This window comes from Thalassophryne amazonica, chromosome 8, assembly GCF_902500255.1.
Source record: "Thalassophryne amazonica chromosome 8, fThaAma1.1, whole genome shotgun sequence".
Taxonomy (NCBI): domain Eukaryota; kingdom Metazoa; phylum Chordata; class Actinopteri; order Batrachoidiformes; family Batrachoididae; genus Thalassophryne; species Thalassophryne amazonica.
The window spans coordinates 54,634,000-54,650,570 of record NC_047110.1 but is presented as its reverse complement, the minus strand read 5'-3'; the positions used below and the strand labels follow the sequence as shown (position 1 = coordinate 54,650,570).

General features: G+C 42.1%; 1 long non-coding RNA gene across 1 annotated transcript; it reads right to left on the bottom strand.

Moving 5' to 3' along the window:
• Nucleotides 1-6,382: 6,382 nt before the first annotated feature.
• LOC117515093 lies at nt 6,383-12,779 on the bottom strand. The gene is made up of 4 exons (XR_004562045.1): nt 12,521-12,779; nt 10,923-10,929; nt 8,723-8,726; nt 6,383-6,393 (listed from the first exon to the last, which is right to left on the bottom strand). It is a non-coding gene; the product is annotated as an uncharacterized LOC117515093 (long non-coding RNA).
• Nucleotides 12,780-16,571: the final 3,792 nt, after the last annotated feature.

Sequence of the window (16,571 nt, the reverse complement as noted above, 5' to 3'; positions counted from 1 at the left end):
CAGCACAGACCCAAGCTGAGAACAGCCTCAAAGCACAGCTTTCTACCCAATCACAATGCTCCGGTCAGGCGGAGGTCTTGGAAAATAAAGCAGTGCTGACTTATGGATTGGTATATAAATAAAATAAATACTGATAGAATAACTCCATTAATGTCAATTCTGTCATTTGTGCAAAGTTAAAATATAACATATATCTTTTAATGTTGAATAATGCACTAATTCTGAAGTTTAGTAAAAACACAGATTGCAAAGGATTCTGGGTAAAATGTGCCTCTGCTAAACACTGATTGGTTCAGTCATTCATTATGTAAACCAACATGTTAATGTGACATATTTACAGATATGAGTAAATGTGCTTTTGTAAAATATTCCATTTTTATTTGTAAAAACAGACATTTTTACGGAGCCCTGGAAGTGTCATCGCAAAATGTTTTGCATGTGGAGAGAATGTGCGCTCATTTTATGATATTGTGCACACGTTTTATGATGTTGTGTGCATGTTTTATGATGTTTTGCGCACGTTTTATTATATTGGTCAGTTCTCTTTTGTCTGCAGAGGATAGAGCGGTTTCTTCTTAAACCAGCTGGACGTGACGCCTGCCTTGAGTGAATTAACAACTTAACAGCACTGATTGTATCATCTATGTGTTCTCAGTATCAGTTACTGTATTCTACAGTAACTGATTACATGTGTGCACATGTAGTGCATCAGTGCTGCACTGAAATGCGTCCTAATCCTGGCTGAAGACAGACGCGGGCTGTGTGTGTAAGATAATATCTCTTTTGCTTTTTCTGTCCTCATCCACCGGCGCGGCTCCCACCTGAAGCCCGAGGCGCCAGCGCAGTTCCACCGCGCGGCTTTACCGAGGCCCGAGGCGCCAGCGCGGAGTTATCTGACCATGGGTCCGAAGAAGGCACTGACGGCGGAGGAGGGAGACGATATCAAGAAGTCCCTGGACTTTTTGTCTGAGGAAATTTCTGTGGTTAAAATGCAGCAGAAATCCATTATGGAGCTGGTGGAAGAAGTGAAGGCTCTCCGGATCCAGAATGCCGAGAAGACCGGCGTCTGGTGTACCTGGAGACCGTGTTGCGGAGTTGGAACAGTACACAAGGATGAACGACGTTATTATTACAGGAATTCATATTAAACCTCGATCCTACGCACGGGCGGTGTCAGAAGACAGCGGAGGGGAGGCCAGTGAGCAGGAGGCCAGCTCAGTGGAACAACAGTGGCTGACTTCCTGCAATCTAAAGGTATTCAAATGGACTGTAATACATTGAAGCGTGCCACCCCCTGCCCAGGAGAGAGGATGGAGACAAGCGAGCAGTTATAATGAGGTTTGTCAACAGAAAACATAAAATGGCATTGTTAAAACAGGGACGGAAACTCAAAGGAACAAACGTATTCATCAATGAACATCTGACCAAAAGAAATGCAGACATCGCCAGGAAAGCTCGTTTCTTAAAAAAGCAGGGAAAAATTCAACAGACATGGACGTCCAACTGCAAAACATTTATCAAATTGAATGGAACAACAGAACAAGCGAAGGTTATGGTAATCAGGAACATCGAGGATCTGGACAAATATGACCAATAAGGTATGAGGACACAAACACATCACAACACCATGACACAGACCAGAGGAACCTATTCATCTACTACCTATTCATCTACATCTGGAGACAAGAAGGATATAACTCAAAGGATTGCTGATCATGGAAAAGTAGAACTGAGAACATTTAAATACACAGACCACAATGTACTGGACTTGGAGCACGATATAGACCCGGACAATAATTTCTTCTCAAATATCAATGACAGTTGTTGCTATTATACAGATGAACAGTTTAATCGGATCATTAGAACAGATAACAAATTATCAATAATCCATTTCAACAGCAGAAGTCTATATGCAAACTTTAACAACATTAAAGAATATTTAAGTCAGTTTAAAAAAATATTTAACATAATTGCTATATCAGAAACATGGATCAATGAAGATAAAGGAATTGATTTTGAACTGGATGGATATGAATTTAATTGTGTAAACAGAAAAAATAAGAGTGGAGGAGGAGTGGCTGTGTATGTGGATAAGAACATGGATTATAAAATAGTAGACAATATGACAACTGTGATTGATAACTTATTAAAATGTACAACTATTGAAATATGTGAAGAAAAAAGCAAAAATGTATTAGTCAGCTGTATATATAGAGCACCAGGATCTAGTATTGAAACATTCACTGACTGTATGGGAAAAATGTTCTCAAAAACTAATCAAAAAACTGTGTTCATTTGTGGTGACTTAAATATTGATCTGCTCAATCCAAATAAGCATAAAATACAGATGAATTTATCAGTATAATGTACAGTATGAGTTTATATCCAAAAATCACCAGGCCAAGCAGAATTACATCCCATAGTGCCACCTTAATTGATAATATATTCAGCAATGATATTGAGAATAACACTGTGAGTGGATTATTAATCAATGATATTAGTGATCATCTACCAGTTTTCATCGTTTATAATAGAAACCATCGGCGGAATCAGCCAGAGGAGAAAATAAAATACAGGCGAGTGCGGACAGAGGAAAACATGAACACACTAAAGAAGGATTTACAGGAGCAAAACTGGGAAAAGGTATACAGTGAAAGTGATGTTGATAGTGCATATGAAACTTTTTTACAAATATTTACATCATTATATGATAAAAATTGTCCAATTAAACAAGACTACAGAAACAAAAAATCCAAGCTCGACCATGGATGACGAAAGGGTTACGAAATGCATGTAATAAGAAAATACACTGTATAGAGAATTCATAAAACTAAAGACTAAGAGGCAGAAAATAGATATAAGAAATACAAAAATAGATTAACTAATATTATACGGGTATGTAGGAAGGAATATTATAGTAACATATTATATAATAACAAAAACAATATTAAAGGAATATGGGATATATTAAATAGCATTATCAAAAATGGTAATAAAAAACAGAGTTACCCTCAGTATTTAATTGATAATAATATCAAGAAGGAAATAAGGATGAGGTAGTCAAAGGTTTTAATAATTTTTTTGTAAATATTGGACCAAGCTTGGCAGAAAAAATTCCCAATTCCCAACCTGAGGATTGGGATAATAATCTCATAGAAAGAAATCCCTGTTCAATGTTCCTCACAGCAGTGGATGGAAAAGAAATTATAGACATTGTGAATAATTGTAAATATAAAACATCTACCGATTTAAATGAAATTGATATGGTGGTGGTAAAACAGGTCATTGAATGGATTGTAGAACCATTAACATACATCTGTAACTTATCATTTCAAACCGGTAAATTTCCCAAAAAAATGAAAATAGCTAAGGTTGTGCCGCTGTATAAGACTGGGGATAGACACCACTTCACAAATTATAGACCTGTTTCTTTGCTTCCACAATTTTCCAAATTATTAGAAAAGTTATTCAATAATAGATTAGACAAATTCATAAATAAACATAAATTACTTACTGATAGTCAATATGGATTCAGAGCACATAGTTCAACATCACTTGCATTAATAGAATCAGTGAGGAGATTACAAACGCCATAGACCACAAATTACATTCAGTTGGAATATTTATAGACCTTAAAAAGGCTTTTGATACAATCAATCATGACATATTAATCAATAAACTTGAACAATATGGTATTAGGGGGTTGGTGTTGCACTGGGTGAGAAGCTACTTAAGTAACAGAAAACAGTTTGTGAAGTTGGGGGGAATATACATCATCATGCTTGGACAATGCTTGTGGCGTCCCACAGGGGTCAGTATTTGGTCCAAAACTGTTTCTAATTTATATAAATGATATTGTCAATGTTTCCAAAATATTAAAATTAGTATTATTTGCAGATGACACTAGCATTTTTTGTTCAGGGGGGGATTTGCAGGAGTTACTGAGGAGGATCAGTATAGAAATGGGAAATTGAAAATATGGTTTGACAGAAACAAATTATCATTAAACTTAAGTAAAACAAAATACATGTTATTTGGCTATTGTAATACAGACATACAGGTTCAGTTACAAGTCGAGGGGGTAGATATTGAAAGGGTACATGAAAATAGTTTCTGGGGGTGATAATAGATGATAAGATAAACTGGAAGACTCATATAAAACATATACAAAGTAAACTGTCAAGAAGCATTTCAGTTCTAAACAAAGCGAAACATATTCTGGACCACAACTCACTCCGCATTCTTTACTGCTCACTGGTTTTACCATATTTACAGTACTGTGCAGAGGTATGGGTAATACTTATAAAGGTACAACACAATCACTATCAGTAATGCAGAAAAGAGCTATAAGAATTATTCATAATACTGGCTATAGAGATCATACAAATCCACTATTTTTACAATCCAAATTCCTAAAATTCACAGACTTGGTTCATTTTCAAACAGTACAAATTGTGTATAAAGCAATAAACAATTTACTCCAGCAAATATTAAAAATATGTTTTTAACAGATCAGGGGATTACAGTCTGAGGGGGAAATTTAATTTAAAGCATCAGTGGGCACGAACAACATTAAAAGGTTTCTGTATTTCTGTCTGTGGGGTGAGGATGTGGAACAGATTGGGAGTGGGGCTCAAGCAATGTCCAAGCATGAACCAGTTCAAACAGCGGTCCAAAAATATGGTTTTTTCTAGGTATAGGGAGGAGGAAGGGTAATGAGGGTTAGGGTGTTTTTGTTTTTTGCTTCGGCTTGTAAATATATAGTATTTTGTATGTAAGTAGGTATGTGTAGGTGTATATTTATGTTTGTGTATATATATATGTGTATATATGTATATGTTTATATATGTGTATGTATATGTGTATGTATGTTGATGTGTGTATGTATATATATGTATATATATATATATATATATATATATATTGATATCGGTTTAGGTGTGTAGGAATCTATGTGTATATGTGGCAAAGGGTATTACTGGTTGTGGGGAAGAAGGGATAGTGATAAATAAGCTGATGCTTCACCCTACCCCTTTTCGGACATGTTGGGTACACAGTAGGAACTTTTTTGTTGTTGTCTTTACTGATCTATCTTGTAATTGTTGTTGTATCAAATGTTCGAAATAAACAGTTTCATTCATTCAGCTTTTCTCTGTTTTGCAGAGGATAGAACTACACATCAGCTACAAAACATTTAACAGGTAGGTGCTCAACTGATTTTAAGTTTTAGAAATATTTGTAGCTGTTCAGCTTTATTTACCACGTTATCGGTCTAAAAATTATCGGACAAAAATTTATCGCAAGATAATTAATCAGATAATGGTTTTTAAAGTTATCTAAAAAGATAATCCGATAATGAAAACATTATCTTCGATAATTTCTGTTATCGGATTATCGGAAATGTGGCCACCACTGGTTGTTATGACTTGAGACTTGGCTTGGGACTTGCTTTTTCATGCCTTGAGAGACTTGATGGTGACTTCGTCCCACCTCTGCTGTCCACCCAGAGCGTGTCATATGCTTTCTCTACATCTAAAAATATTGCCACCACCGACTTTGTTTACCTCAGCTTTCCTTATCTCATCCTCTATGCATAAGGTTGAGTCAGTGGTGCTTCTCCCTGTTCTAAAACCACTCTGGTAGTTGGCCATCAGTCCCCTTTCCTCAACAAAGTGTGTTCTTCTTCTATTAAACAATCATTCCATTCATTTACCAACATGAAATGTTAAAGTTATTGGTTTTTATATAACACCTAAATAGATTGTTGTCATAACACTCATCCCATTTGCCATTTTGTTCCATTTACCATGCAATTATGGTTCCAATTACCATGAAAATTTGGTTCGACAGGTTTTGTACCACTGCACATCCCGTCCATTGCACGCTCACACTAGTGGCAACACCGCTTATCTTAAAAACAAACATGGCAGGGTTTGTTTTGGTGACATACGACAATTTGAACAAGCTTATGGATGGCGTCAATTCTTCTACAACCCCAATTCCAATGAAGTTGGGACGTTGTGTAAAATGTAAATACAAACAGAATACAATGATTTGCAAATTCAACCTATATTGAATTGAATACACCACAAAGACAAGATATTTAATGTTCAAACTGATAAACGTTACTGTTTTTGTGCAAATATTTGCTCATTTTGAAATGGATGCCTGCAACATGTTTCAAAAATGTTGGGACAGTGGTATGTTTACCACTGTGTTACATCACATTTCCTTCTAACAACACTCAATAAGCATTTGGGAACTGAGGACACTAATTGTTGAAGCTTTGTGAGTGGAACTGAGGACACTCATGACTGGGTATAAAAGGAGCATCCCCAAAATCTCAGTCATTCACAAGCAAAGATGGGGTGAGAAGCATCACTTTGTGAACAACTGCATGAAAAAATAGTCCAACAGTTTAAGAACAGTGTTTCTCATTGTTCAATTGCAAGGAATTTAGGGATTCCATCATCTACAGTCCATAATATAATCAGAAAATTCAGAGAATTTGGAGAACTTTCTACATGTAAGCGGCAAGGCCAAAAACCAACATTGAATGCCTGTAACCTTCGATCCCTCAGGCGGCACTGCATTAAAACCAACATCATTGTGTAAAGGATCTTACCACGTGGGCTCAGGAACACTTCAGAAAACCATTGTCAATTAACACAGTTCGCTAAATCTACAAGTGCAAGTTAAAACTCTACCATGCAAAGCAAAACCCATACATCAACAACATCCAGAAGCGCAGCCACCCTCTCTGGGCCCAAGCTCATTTGAAATAGACAGACGCAAAGTGGAAAAGTGTGCTGTGGTCTGATGAGTCCACATTTCAAATTGTTTTTGAAAATCATGGATGTTGTGGACAAAAAAGGAAAAAGACCATCCAGATTGCTACCAGCGCAAAGTTCAAAAGCCAGCATCTGTGATGGTATGGGGGTGTTTTAGTGCCCATGGCATGGGCAACTTACACATCTGTGATGGGCCCATCAATCCTGAAAGGTACATCAGGTTTTGGGAGCACACCACGCTGCCATCCAAGCAACGTTTTTTTCAGACGTCCCTGCTTATTTCTGACTTCTTACATTTAGCCAAAGCAGCCTTTAACGCTTCCAGAGTGAATCGAACATTATACTTGAGACTTTCCTTTTCTTTGAATAACTTCAGAATAGCTCCCTTCTTTCTTCCCCTTTTCTACAAGAACTGTGCACTCTAGAGTTCTCACCATCATTTCTGCTTTTTCTGCACAAACCTCAATCATTTGTCAACAACCTGTGTAGTTTACATTTTTATCATTTTAGTTATTCAAACATTAACAGCTGGATTGTGCAGGAAGAACATGAAATGGAAAAAAGATACAACCAAGAAAAGCAGGAATAACATTTTATTCAAAGAAAGATATCGATTTAAAATGCTGCCATAATGTCAAGATTTTGATTATCAGCATGTCAAAATAGAACAAAGATATAACTTTAACGAATGTAAGAAATGTTCACTTTATTTAATTTGTTTAAAATTAAAGGACATGTTGTACAGAAATCATAATTTAGATTTAGGCTGTTAGGGACCATCCAATGATCCACCTACTTTGTGCACGTCCGTGACCGGTTTCAAAGTAAGCATTCACAACAAACAACTACAGAAACTACAGAAACTTCAGAAAGTACTCGTGAGTACTTGTGTGTTTCCGATAGCAGTGATGTGACTATTAGAAGCGTCCCAGCACACATTTGAATGGCATGTAGTTGCTAACGTTAAGAAGTGAGGCACAGATTAATTCCAAAGTTTCCATAAGCGTGATGTCGTGTTATGATGACTAGTTTTTAAGTGATAACTGTTCATTTTGATGCAGTCACAGTAAAAGCAGCAGCCCTGAGAAGGTTTACTGCACTTGCAGTCATTAGTCATAAACGCAGCTGTTAAAATCAGACACAGACTTTTGCAATGTAAATAGTCCATTGGGTTCATTGGTCCAAGGATAGACAATCGAAAAAATTCCTTCACATAGACCCTAACTGTGATCATTGTAAAATAACATGTGGTACCAATTTTCATTTATTTTGGAGCTGTTCAAAATTAATCCCTTTCTGGACATGTGTGTTTAAGACACTTTCAAACGCTTTTAGGCTACCTTTTGACCCATGCCCGGTAGTTGCCCTTTTTGGCGTAATCCCATACTCATAATTTAAATAAATACCAACAGGACTGGCCTACTGTACACTTCTTGCTCGCAGGCAGATGTTGCTAAACTGGAAAAAATGCAACACCTCCAACACACTCACAGTGGATTAAAGACATTTTTTACTTCATGAGAATTGAAAAGATCAGACATACCCTCAAGGGCAAAAAGACAACATTTTTGGATATCTGGCAACCCTTTCTGAAATGCGGAAGAAAAGCTTGATTTGACTTTATAAACTGTGTATGAGTCAATGTCTATTATTTTTGTTTTGTTCTTTTTTCTGTATTGTGTTATCTTAGTTTTGGGGTGGGTTTGATTTGTTTTGTACTGTTTACTTTGTATTGTGAAATCAATTTATAAATAAATTTTTCAAAATGCTTATAAGTGTTGTATGCAGGGGCGCTGCCAGGGATTTTGGGTCCCATAAAAAGAACTCTTACTGGGCCATCTCCTATATTATTTGTCAGTATTATAATTATATCAGGGGCCTCTGTCAATCATGGGCCTTGGAATCCTTCTCATTATTCTCCCCTTTTCAACACCCCTGGATGTATGTAACTGTGATTTTAATTATATATCTGTGTCATCATGTTGCCCGTGAAAAACAATGTCACAGAAACATTCCACGTCCATGTAGAAAGGCAATATAAAACAGCTGACATGCAGGCCAAAACAGCGCAGCCGTTTTAACCCGCATGTCAGCTGTTTGTTTATTTTATTTTATTTTTTAAGGGATTCTTCAACATTAATTCTCTTTTTAAAAGTTCCTTACAGAGATTGACAGTTTTATAACATTTAGGCGAGTCTATAAGATTAATACTGCTTATCTATTGTTCAAATTCAGCCAAAGGTCCATTTAAATTGGGGTCTTTTTCAATACTCTGCCTTTATGAATATGGATGATCAGAGAGATGTGATCAGATCTGTGATATTTCACATCCATGTTCACAGCTGCAAATAAAACAGCTGAGCTGCTCATTAAAGCAGCGTGCTGCACACACACCCACACACACATCCAGCTCCATTCTCACAGACTCTCTCAAAGTATTATCAAAATTTTACTTTCATTGAAAGCTCCACTGAAAGGAACACAAAGCAAAAGACAAAAAAATGAACATGCCACTCACCCAGTTGTAAAGATTTCAAATAAAAAGTCCACATCAAAGAAGCCCCTATGCACGCATCGCGATTGCAAGCCAAAGAAAGGGTCAACTTTCTTTGGCTTGCAACTTTTTTTTTTTGCAAGCTTGCACTCGGCCTAGACGGACGCACTTTTCTCTTCTCCCTCCCTCCTTATCTTTCCTGCTTCTGTGGCGTGTTGTCTGTGAGGCTGCAGCTTTGCTCTTCTGGAAAATGACAAAAATGGATCTGTTAAAGTGGTCTTTGAACGCAATTGACAGTATTTTTTCTACAAGACATTCGGGGGCGGAAGACCCGACCTATCCTGCCGGGATGCATGTGATGGGTTACGTGATGGACTCGTGGAGGAGATGGTAGGTCATGTGCCTTTACATGCTTTCTGTGGAGGACGTCGAAGATGTGTATATATTTGGCTTGGTGGTGACCGGCTTTCTGCTGTGTGGAGCAGGCATGGCGCTGGTTTACCGGAAAATCAAGAAAGTGGAGGCAGCATTGATTGGGCCATCCAGACTGCCCTACATGATTGATTTGATTGGGAAGGCAGTGGCTGCGCAGTCGGCGGGTGTTAACCACACGCTGGAAAACATCTCGGGCAGGATTGCAGCTCTGGAAACCCGCTTTGACCGTCTGTAAAGACCACATTCTACATTCAGATGCATTGAGAGCCACTCTGTTCTCAGAACTGTGGAATCTTTCAGGCGTCTGCTAATCTGGATATTCATTTGGCCTCCCCAAAACACAGCTGCACTCCAAGGCCGCTGTGATAAAAAACCTCCTCAAGAAGATCAACACTTAAGCCTCGCTACCCTGGTCATCCCCCTCCCCTCAGCTTCTCCAGCTCTGATGTTGACTGTGGACAGTGGACTGCTCAGGGCTGAGCCCCTCCCCCTCCAGGACTGTCGGACAAGGCCGTTGACGGCGCCTAATAGGCTGCCTCCGGAGTGTTCTGATAAACTGGACCTTCAAATCTCGGTTGTAGTCCTGCGTCTTTGTTTGTCTGTGTGTTTATTGTTTTTCTGTGCTGATGGGGTGTTTCTGTGTAGGCTCTCAGTTGTCCAGGTGGTATCCATAGTAGAGAAGCTTGAATCTTCGACTGGACTGGGTTGCTTGACGCGAGGACGTTTCGCTTCAAATTGCAGAAGCTTCCTCAGCTAAAATTCTTGCTCTGGAAGTCTGACTTCTGTCTGACTCTTGTAGAGAAGAATAAAAAGTGCTGATGGGTTTTTTTTTCCTCATTGCTGCTGTGTAACGCAGCGGCTATGAGGGTTTGTTTTTTTTCTCCTTTTTCCCTCGTGTGTGCTTTTTTAATGTGTGTTTATGTACCGGGCCGGCCTATGTGTGTTGTGTGTCGTTTGTTATGGGTCGGTCTTGGTTTGCTCAGCCCTGCTGTTGACCAAGGCAGGGATGTACATCTGGAGCTGGTCCCCAGGCGCCTAATGGCGACTTCTGCTCCTACTGGCAATTAGGATGGGTTAAATGCAGTAGACACATTTCATTGTGCAGGGAACATGTTCTTTTGTGCATATGACAATAAAATTCTTTGAATCCTTGAACTAGTCCTTACTTGGATCGACAGCCAGAGATCATTTTTAAGTTCCACTAGTCCTCTGGTACGGATAGCCGGCCAGAGAATAATGTCCAGGTCCACTTGCCCTCAGGTTCTGATTGTTATGATTCATTATGCGTGTGCACGAATGCGTGTGTCCGATCTCAGCCCTGCTTTCAACTCAAGTTCTGCCACGATTGTGGCACATAAGATAGAGAGTCCATCGTCGCCTGAAAATAGCATCATCTGAGTTTTTCTAACATGAAACATACATCTGTGTGTCCAAGCAGTCTGTAAAAACACTGTGATGGAGACAGTCGATGTCCATGATCATGGCAGCAGTAAACCAGCATCCTGTGACACAAAAACAGCGTCACAACACTTAAGGTTCCAAAATCTGACGGACTCTAAAAAAGTTAAAAGAGTTTTGGGGTGAAGTGTGTCATCTCTGCTGCAAATCAGACTCATCACTTTCAAATAAAACCCCAGAAGCTTCGTTTTCGGACATAACCACATTTGTTTCGCTCTGTTTGACAGCCATCTGGATGTTTCTGTTTTGCTAATATGTACGTCAAATGCCGAGAATTGAAGAATGAGACATTTTCTGGAAATGCACTCACTCAGAGAGAGCAATTTAAAAACATCAGAGACCACGAATTATGAATGCATGTGCATGGAGAGTCTTGCAATCATGAATACTTTGATGATGTGTTGCTAACTTGGATGTTAAAAAAGGTGAGACATGTCCTTTAAACAGACTGTACAGAATAAGAGCATGATTTTCCCATGATAGTTTTCCTGTTAAAACAAAAGTCACTCATCTCTATCTTTTCCTTGTTCAGGAGAAGAAAGGCTCACGTCAGATTCAGTCATGGGGACAAAGGTGGGTTTCAGGTCCTTTTGGCCTTATAGATTGGTAGTCCAACTCCTACCCCATAGAGCAGGGGTGGGCAACGAGGGCCGAGACACTGCATGTTTTCCTTGCAACCAATCACCTCAGCAGGTGGGTTGCTGATGAGCTTCTCCCTTGAACATAAACACCTGGTTGTCAATGAAATCACCTGCTGAAACACCTGAACATTAATGAAATCACCTGCTGAGGTGATTGGTAGCAAGGAAAACCTGCAGTGCTTCGGCCCTTCATGGCACATGATTGCCCACCCCTGCCATAGAGCCACCTGCTCTATAGACTGGACTTTGATCACTGGAGATTCTTCTGACACTTTTGATTTCGCCAACACAGGTTTACCAAACCCTGGCTATTCTTTTGGCTGCCTGACACGACACACGGCTATTGTTCCTGTCATGACTGATGAAGGTGCCAATAGTTTGGCATCATCTGCTAACCCATTCAGGCCCACCTAAACCCAAAATAACCATAACCCTAACACAGCAGTACATGTCAACAACTACCTTTGCAGATGGCAGCATACACAAGCCTGCACAGGTTGCTACCTATGGACTCTTCACAATTTCAATAAACCCAAGGCCATAAAAAACAAAAAAACAAAAAAACAAAAACAAATACCAAAGAGACAGATTCCAGAAACACAGAATGAGGTGTTATTATTCTTGTGCAAGCACATATGCTTGGTGGACTTGTAGGTGAATGATGGATGGTGGACTTGAAGGGGAGGTGGATTTACGGGTACGAAGAGGAATTCAATTTATGGGTACACATCATCAGTAGTGTTCCTCTGGGTCATAGGGTGTTTCGGCCCTTAACACTATACACCCTCTCCAGAGGCGGCCAGCTACAGGATGATCAAACCTGAGCTTGCGTCCCAAGCCCAATTAGCCATGAAACATGAAACATGAGACATCTCAGGGGACTATGCATGGCAGGGGCGTCCAGTTCCCTGAGTCAGGCCTAGACTGGCTGACCGCATACCTCCTGTTGCACTACTTGGGGGCCCAATTGGAGTCATTCCTCTTCAACCAGAGCCACTGACTGCTCCTTTAGGCTGCCTCTGATGCGGCTTTGATGGCTGTGTGCAGGTTCTGGCCCCTGATTCCCAAGTCCCTCAGGAGTTTTGTGGTAGATGTTCCCACAAAGCCTCTGCACCCAACCTCCATAGGATGGACTTCAGCATTCCAGCCACGATGTCGCACTTCCGCGGCCAACTCAAAATACCGCAGGTGCTTCCGCTCAAATGCCTCCTCCATGGACTCCTCCCAGGGTACAGTAAGTTCGACTATGTATACCTTCTTTAGGGAAAGGGACCAGAGCACCAGGTCAGGCTTCAGGGTGGTAGTGGCGACCTCTGCGGGGAACACCAGCTGTTTGCCAATGTCTGCTAGCATCTTCCAGTCGCGTGCTGGGCACAGCTGGCTTCTTTCTGTTGGTTTAGAGTTCCTCCTGGCAGCTGTGGCCCCTTCATGGACAAAGGCAGTTACTCATGAGGCATCAGATGTTGGCGGTGGCAGGGCGTTGATGCTGGATCGTTTGCCATCCAGTGTGGAGGCAAGGCTCTTCAAGACTTGGTTGTGATGCCAAGTATACCATCCCTGGGTGAGACTGGCTTTACACCCTGTCAGAATGTGTCGGAGGGAGGCTGGCTTGGCGCAGAGGACGCACGCAGGATCTTCGCCAAACCACTGGTGGAGATTGGTTGGAGTTGGAAGGACATCGTAAGTGGCTCTGATGGCAAAGCTCAAGCTCTTTGCCTCCATGGCCCATACATCCCTCCAGCTCAACTTTCTTCTTTTGACACCTTCCCACCGTGTCCACTGTCCCTGTTTTCCAAGGGCGACTGCCTTGGCCCATCTTGTGGCCTCCTCCTGACGCCGCACTTCCTCGACCACCATCTTCCTCCGTGCTGGCGCAGTGGCACTTCTCCAGGCTGGGCGGCTAGATGTTAACCCAAGGCCTCCTCTTCCTTGCTGGACGTTCCCCACGATGTCGGCATGCCTGAGAGCTGCTGTCGCCTTTTCCACTGCTCTTGCTGGTGTCCACTTGTGCCCTGTTGCCAAGGTTGGTGCATTTTCCCTAACCACTGGGTCTTTGGATTCATTCAAGGTCATCTGCAGTCGTGTTTTTGCACACTTGAACTCCTCTGTTAGACTGGTAAGGGGCAACTTCAGGACACTGTCTCCGTAGAGGCCTATGGTGGTCAGGCAGCGAGGAACTCCAAGCCACTTCTTGACGTGGCCGGTAACTCTTCTCTCCAGCTTCTCTACTGTTGAGATGGGCACCTCATAGACTGCCAGGGGCCACAGCACTCGGGTAGTAAGCCAAACTGGAGGCACCAGGCCTTGAGTTTCCCAGGAAGATGGGTGCTGTCGATCGCCAATAAGCCTGCTTTGACGTGTACAGTTGCTTCACCTGGTCTTTATCTTTCAGGCTTGCATCATAGCACCTTCCCAGGCTTTTGACTGGCTGCTCAGATACCATGGGGATTGGGTCGTCTCCGATGAAGAACTGCAGGTCAGCAAGCACTCTCTTCACCACTGAGATGCTGCGTGACTTTGATGGCTTAATCTTCATCCGGGCCCAACTGATATTCTCCTCAAGTTTTCTGAGTAACCTCCTGGTGCAAGGGACGGTGGTGGTCAGGGTGGTGATGTCGTCCATATAGGCTCTGAGGGGAGGGAGCCGCCGGCAAGATCCCAATCTTTGTCCCCCTACGACCCATTTTGAGGCTCGGATGATGACCTCCATCGCCATGGTGAAAACCAGGGGAGATACGGTACATCCGGCCATGATGCCTATTTCCAGGTGCTGCCATGAGGTGGTAAATTCAGGAGTTGAGAAGCAGAACTGCAGGTCCTGAAAATAGTCTTTGATCAAGGTTGTGATCATGTCCGGAATGTTGAAAAACTTGAATGCAGTCCAGAGGAGTTCATGGGGCACAGAGCTGAAGACGTTTGCCAGATCCAAAAAGACTGCATGGAGGTCCCTTTTCTCCCGCTTTGCCATTTGGATCTGGTGCCAGATCATGCTGGCATGTTCTAGACACCCAGAGAAGCCCGATATTCCTGCCTTCTGAACAGATTTATCCACATACCCATTCCCGCACAGGTACTCGGCCATCCTTTGTGCAATGACTCCGAAGAAGAGCTTACCCTCCACATTAAGCAAGGCAATTGGGCGGAACTGACTGATGGTCGCTGCGTCTTTTTCCTTTGGGATAAGGATCCCACCTGCCCTACGCCACGCTTTAGGAATAGACCTCTTTTGCCATACCGTTCTCATGAGGCTCCAGAGAAACCTGCAGACATCTGGTGCGTACTTGTACACCTTGTACGGGACTCCGTTTGGCCCAGGAGCTGAAGCTGTTCTTGCCCTATGGACAATCTTCTCCACCTCCTTCCATGTTGGAGGACCGGTTGGTAATTGATGCTCTGGAAGGTCAATTGGTGGAATATCTGGAGGGATGGCCAGGTGTTCATGCCGCTTTGGATCAGAGTGGGTTGCTCTCAGGTGCTCCTCTAGATCGTTCTTTGTTGTTTTTAGATGTCCACTTTTCTCCTTGGTGAAGAGACTCTTTAGGAACTTGAAGGGATCTTTGTAGAACAGTGTTCTTGTTTGTTCTTTCTTCCTCCTTCGTTTCCGTGAGATCTCTGCTCTGCGGAGGGACACCAGCCGTGTTTTGATGTCAGCTTGGAGAGTGCTTATGCCCTCCTTTTACACCTCTGAGGCCTTCTTCCACAGCTTCCTGAGTTGTCTCAGCTCTTGAACGAGGCGCTTGATCTCTTGTTGCCTCCTGGAGACGGGTGGAGTGGGAGCCTGTTTAGCAACTTTCCTCTCTAGTACTCCAAAGCGTTCTGCTCCGTATTGACAGATGATATTTCCCATTTTCTCCAACTTCTTCTCCGCTGTGCCTTGAAGTTGTTCGAGGGAAAGGATCAGATCATTATTCACCATTACCCACAGCTTCTTTTCCGCTGCACTGGGCCACATTCACCCACAGTTTGTAGCCTGGGAGTCTCCGCTCAACTGCAGGTCTGGGAGTTTGAATGGGTTCCACCGCGGGATGTTTGTTCCACCGCTAATTCAGTGCTTGAGTTTACCTCTTCCGTAACAGGGGTACTGATGCTCTCCAAACTATGGTTTTCGTCCAGTTGGTGAACTTCAATCGACTGATTTGACTTCTTCCGCAAGAAGAGGTCAATGCGAGGCCCATGACTCTCTTCACTCAAGCACTTTTTCTTTCCCTGGTGAATCCTCAACCCCCGAAAGGACGTTATTTTCCTCCATCCGCAGCTACATATCTGCAGCTTGTGGTCTGCTGCTGTAACATGGCTTGTGCTGGTTGCTGTGGTGTTTTCTTGCACTGTGCTTTCTTTACTCGTAGTCATTTCCGGTCCAGTCGTTACCATTTTGTCAGCCGACGAGTCTTCTTCCGCCCCCGCTCTCGCAGACTCTGGGGGTGTTCTCTTTGTTTGCTTCTTCGTAGCTAAAGGGGGGGGGGGGGTGTCTCCTACATGCTGCATGGCATGAGAGACTACAATCGTGGGCAGTCACGGGATGAGTCCAGATAGTCAGATTCCAGAAACACAGAATGAGGTGTTATTATTCTTGTGCAAGCACATATGCTTGGTGGACTTGTAGGTGAATGATGGATGGTGGACTTGAAGGGGAGTTGGATTTACGGGTACGAAGAGGAATTCAATTTACGGGTACGCATCATCAGTAGTGTTCCTCTGGGTCATAGTGTGTTTCGGCCCTTAACACTATACACCCTCTCCAGAGGCGGCCAG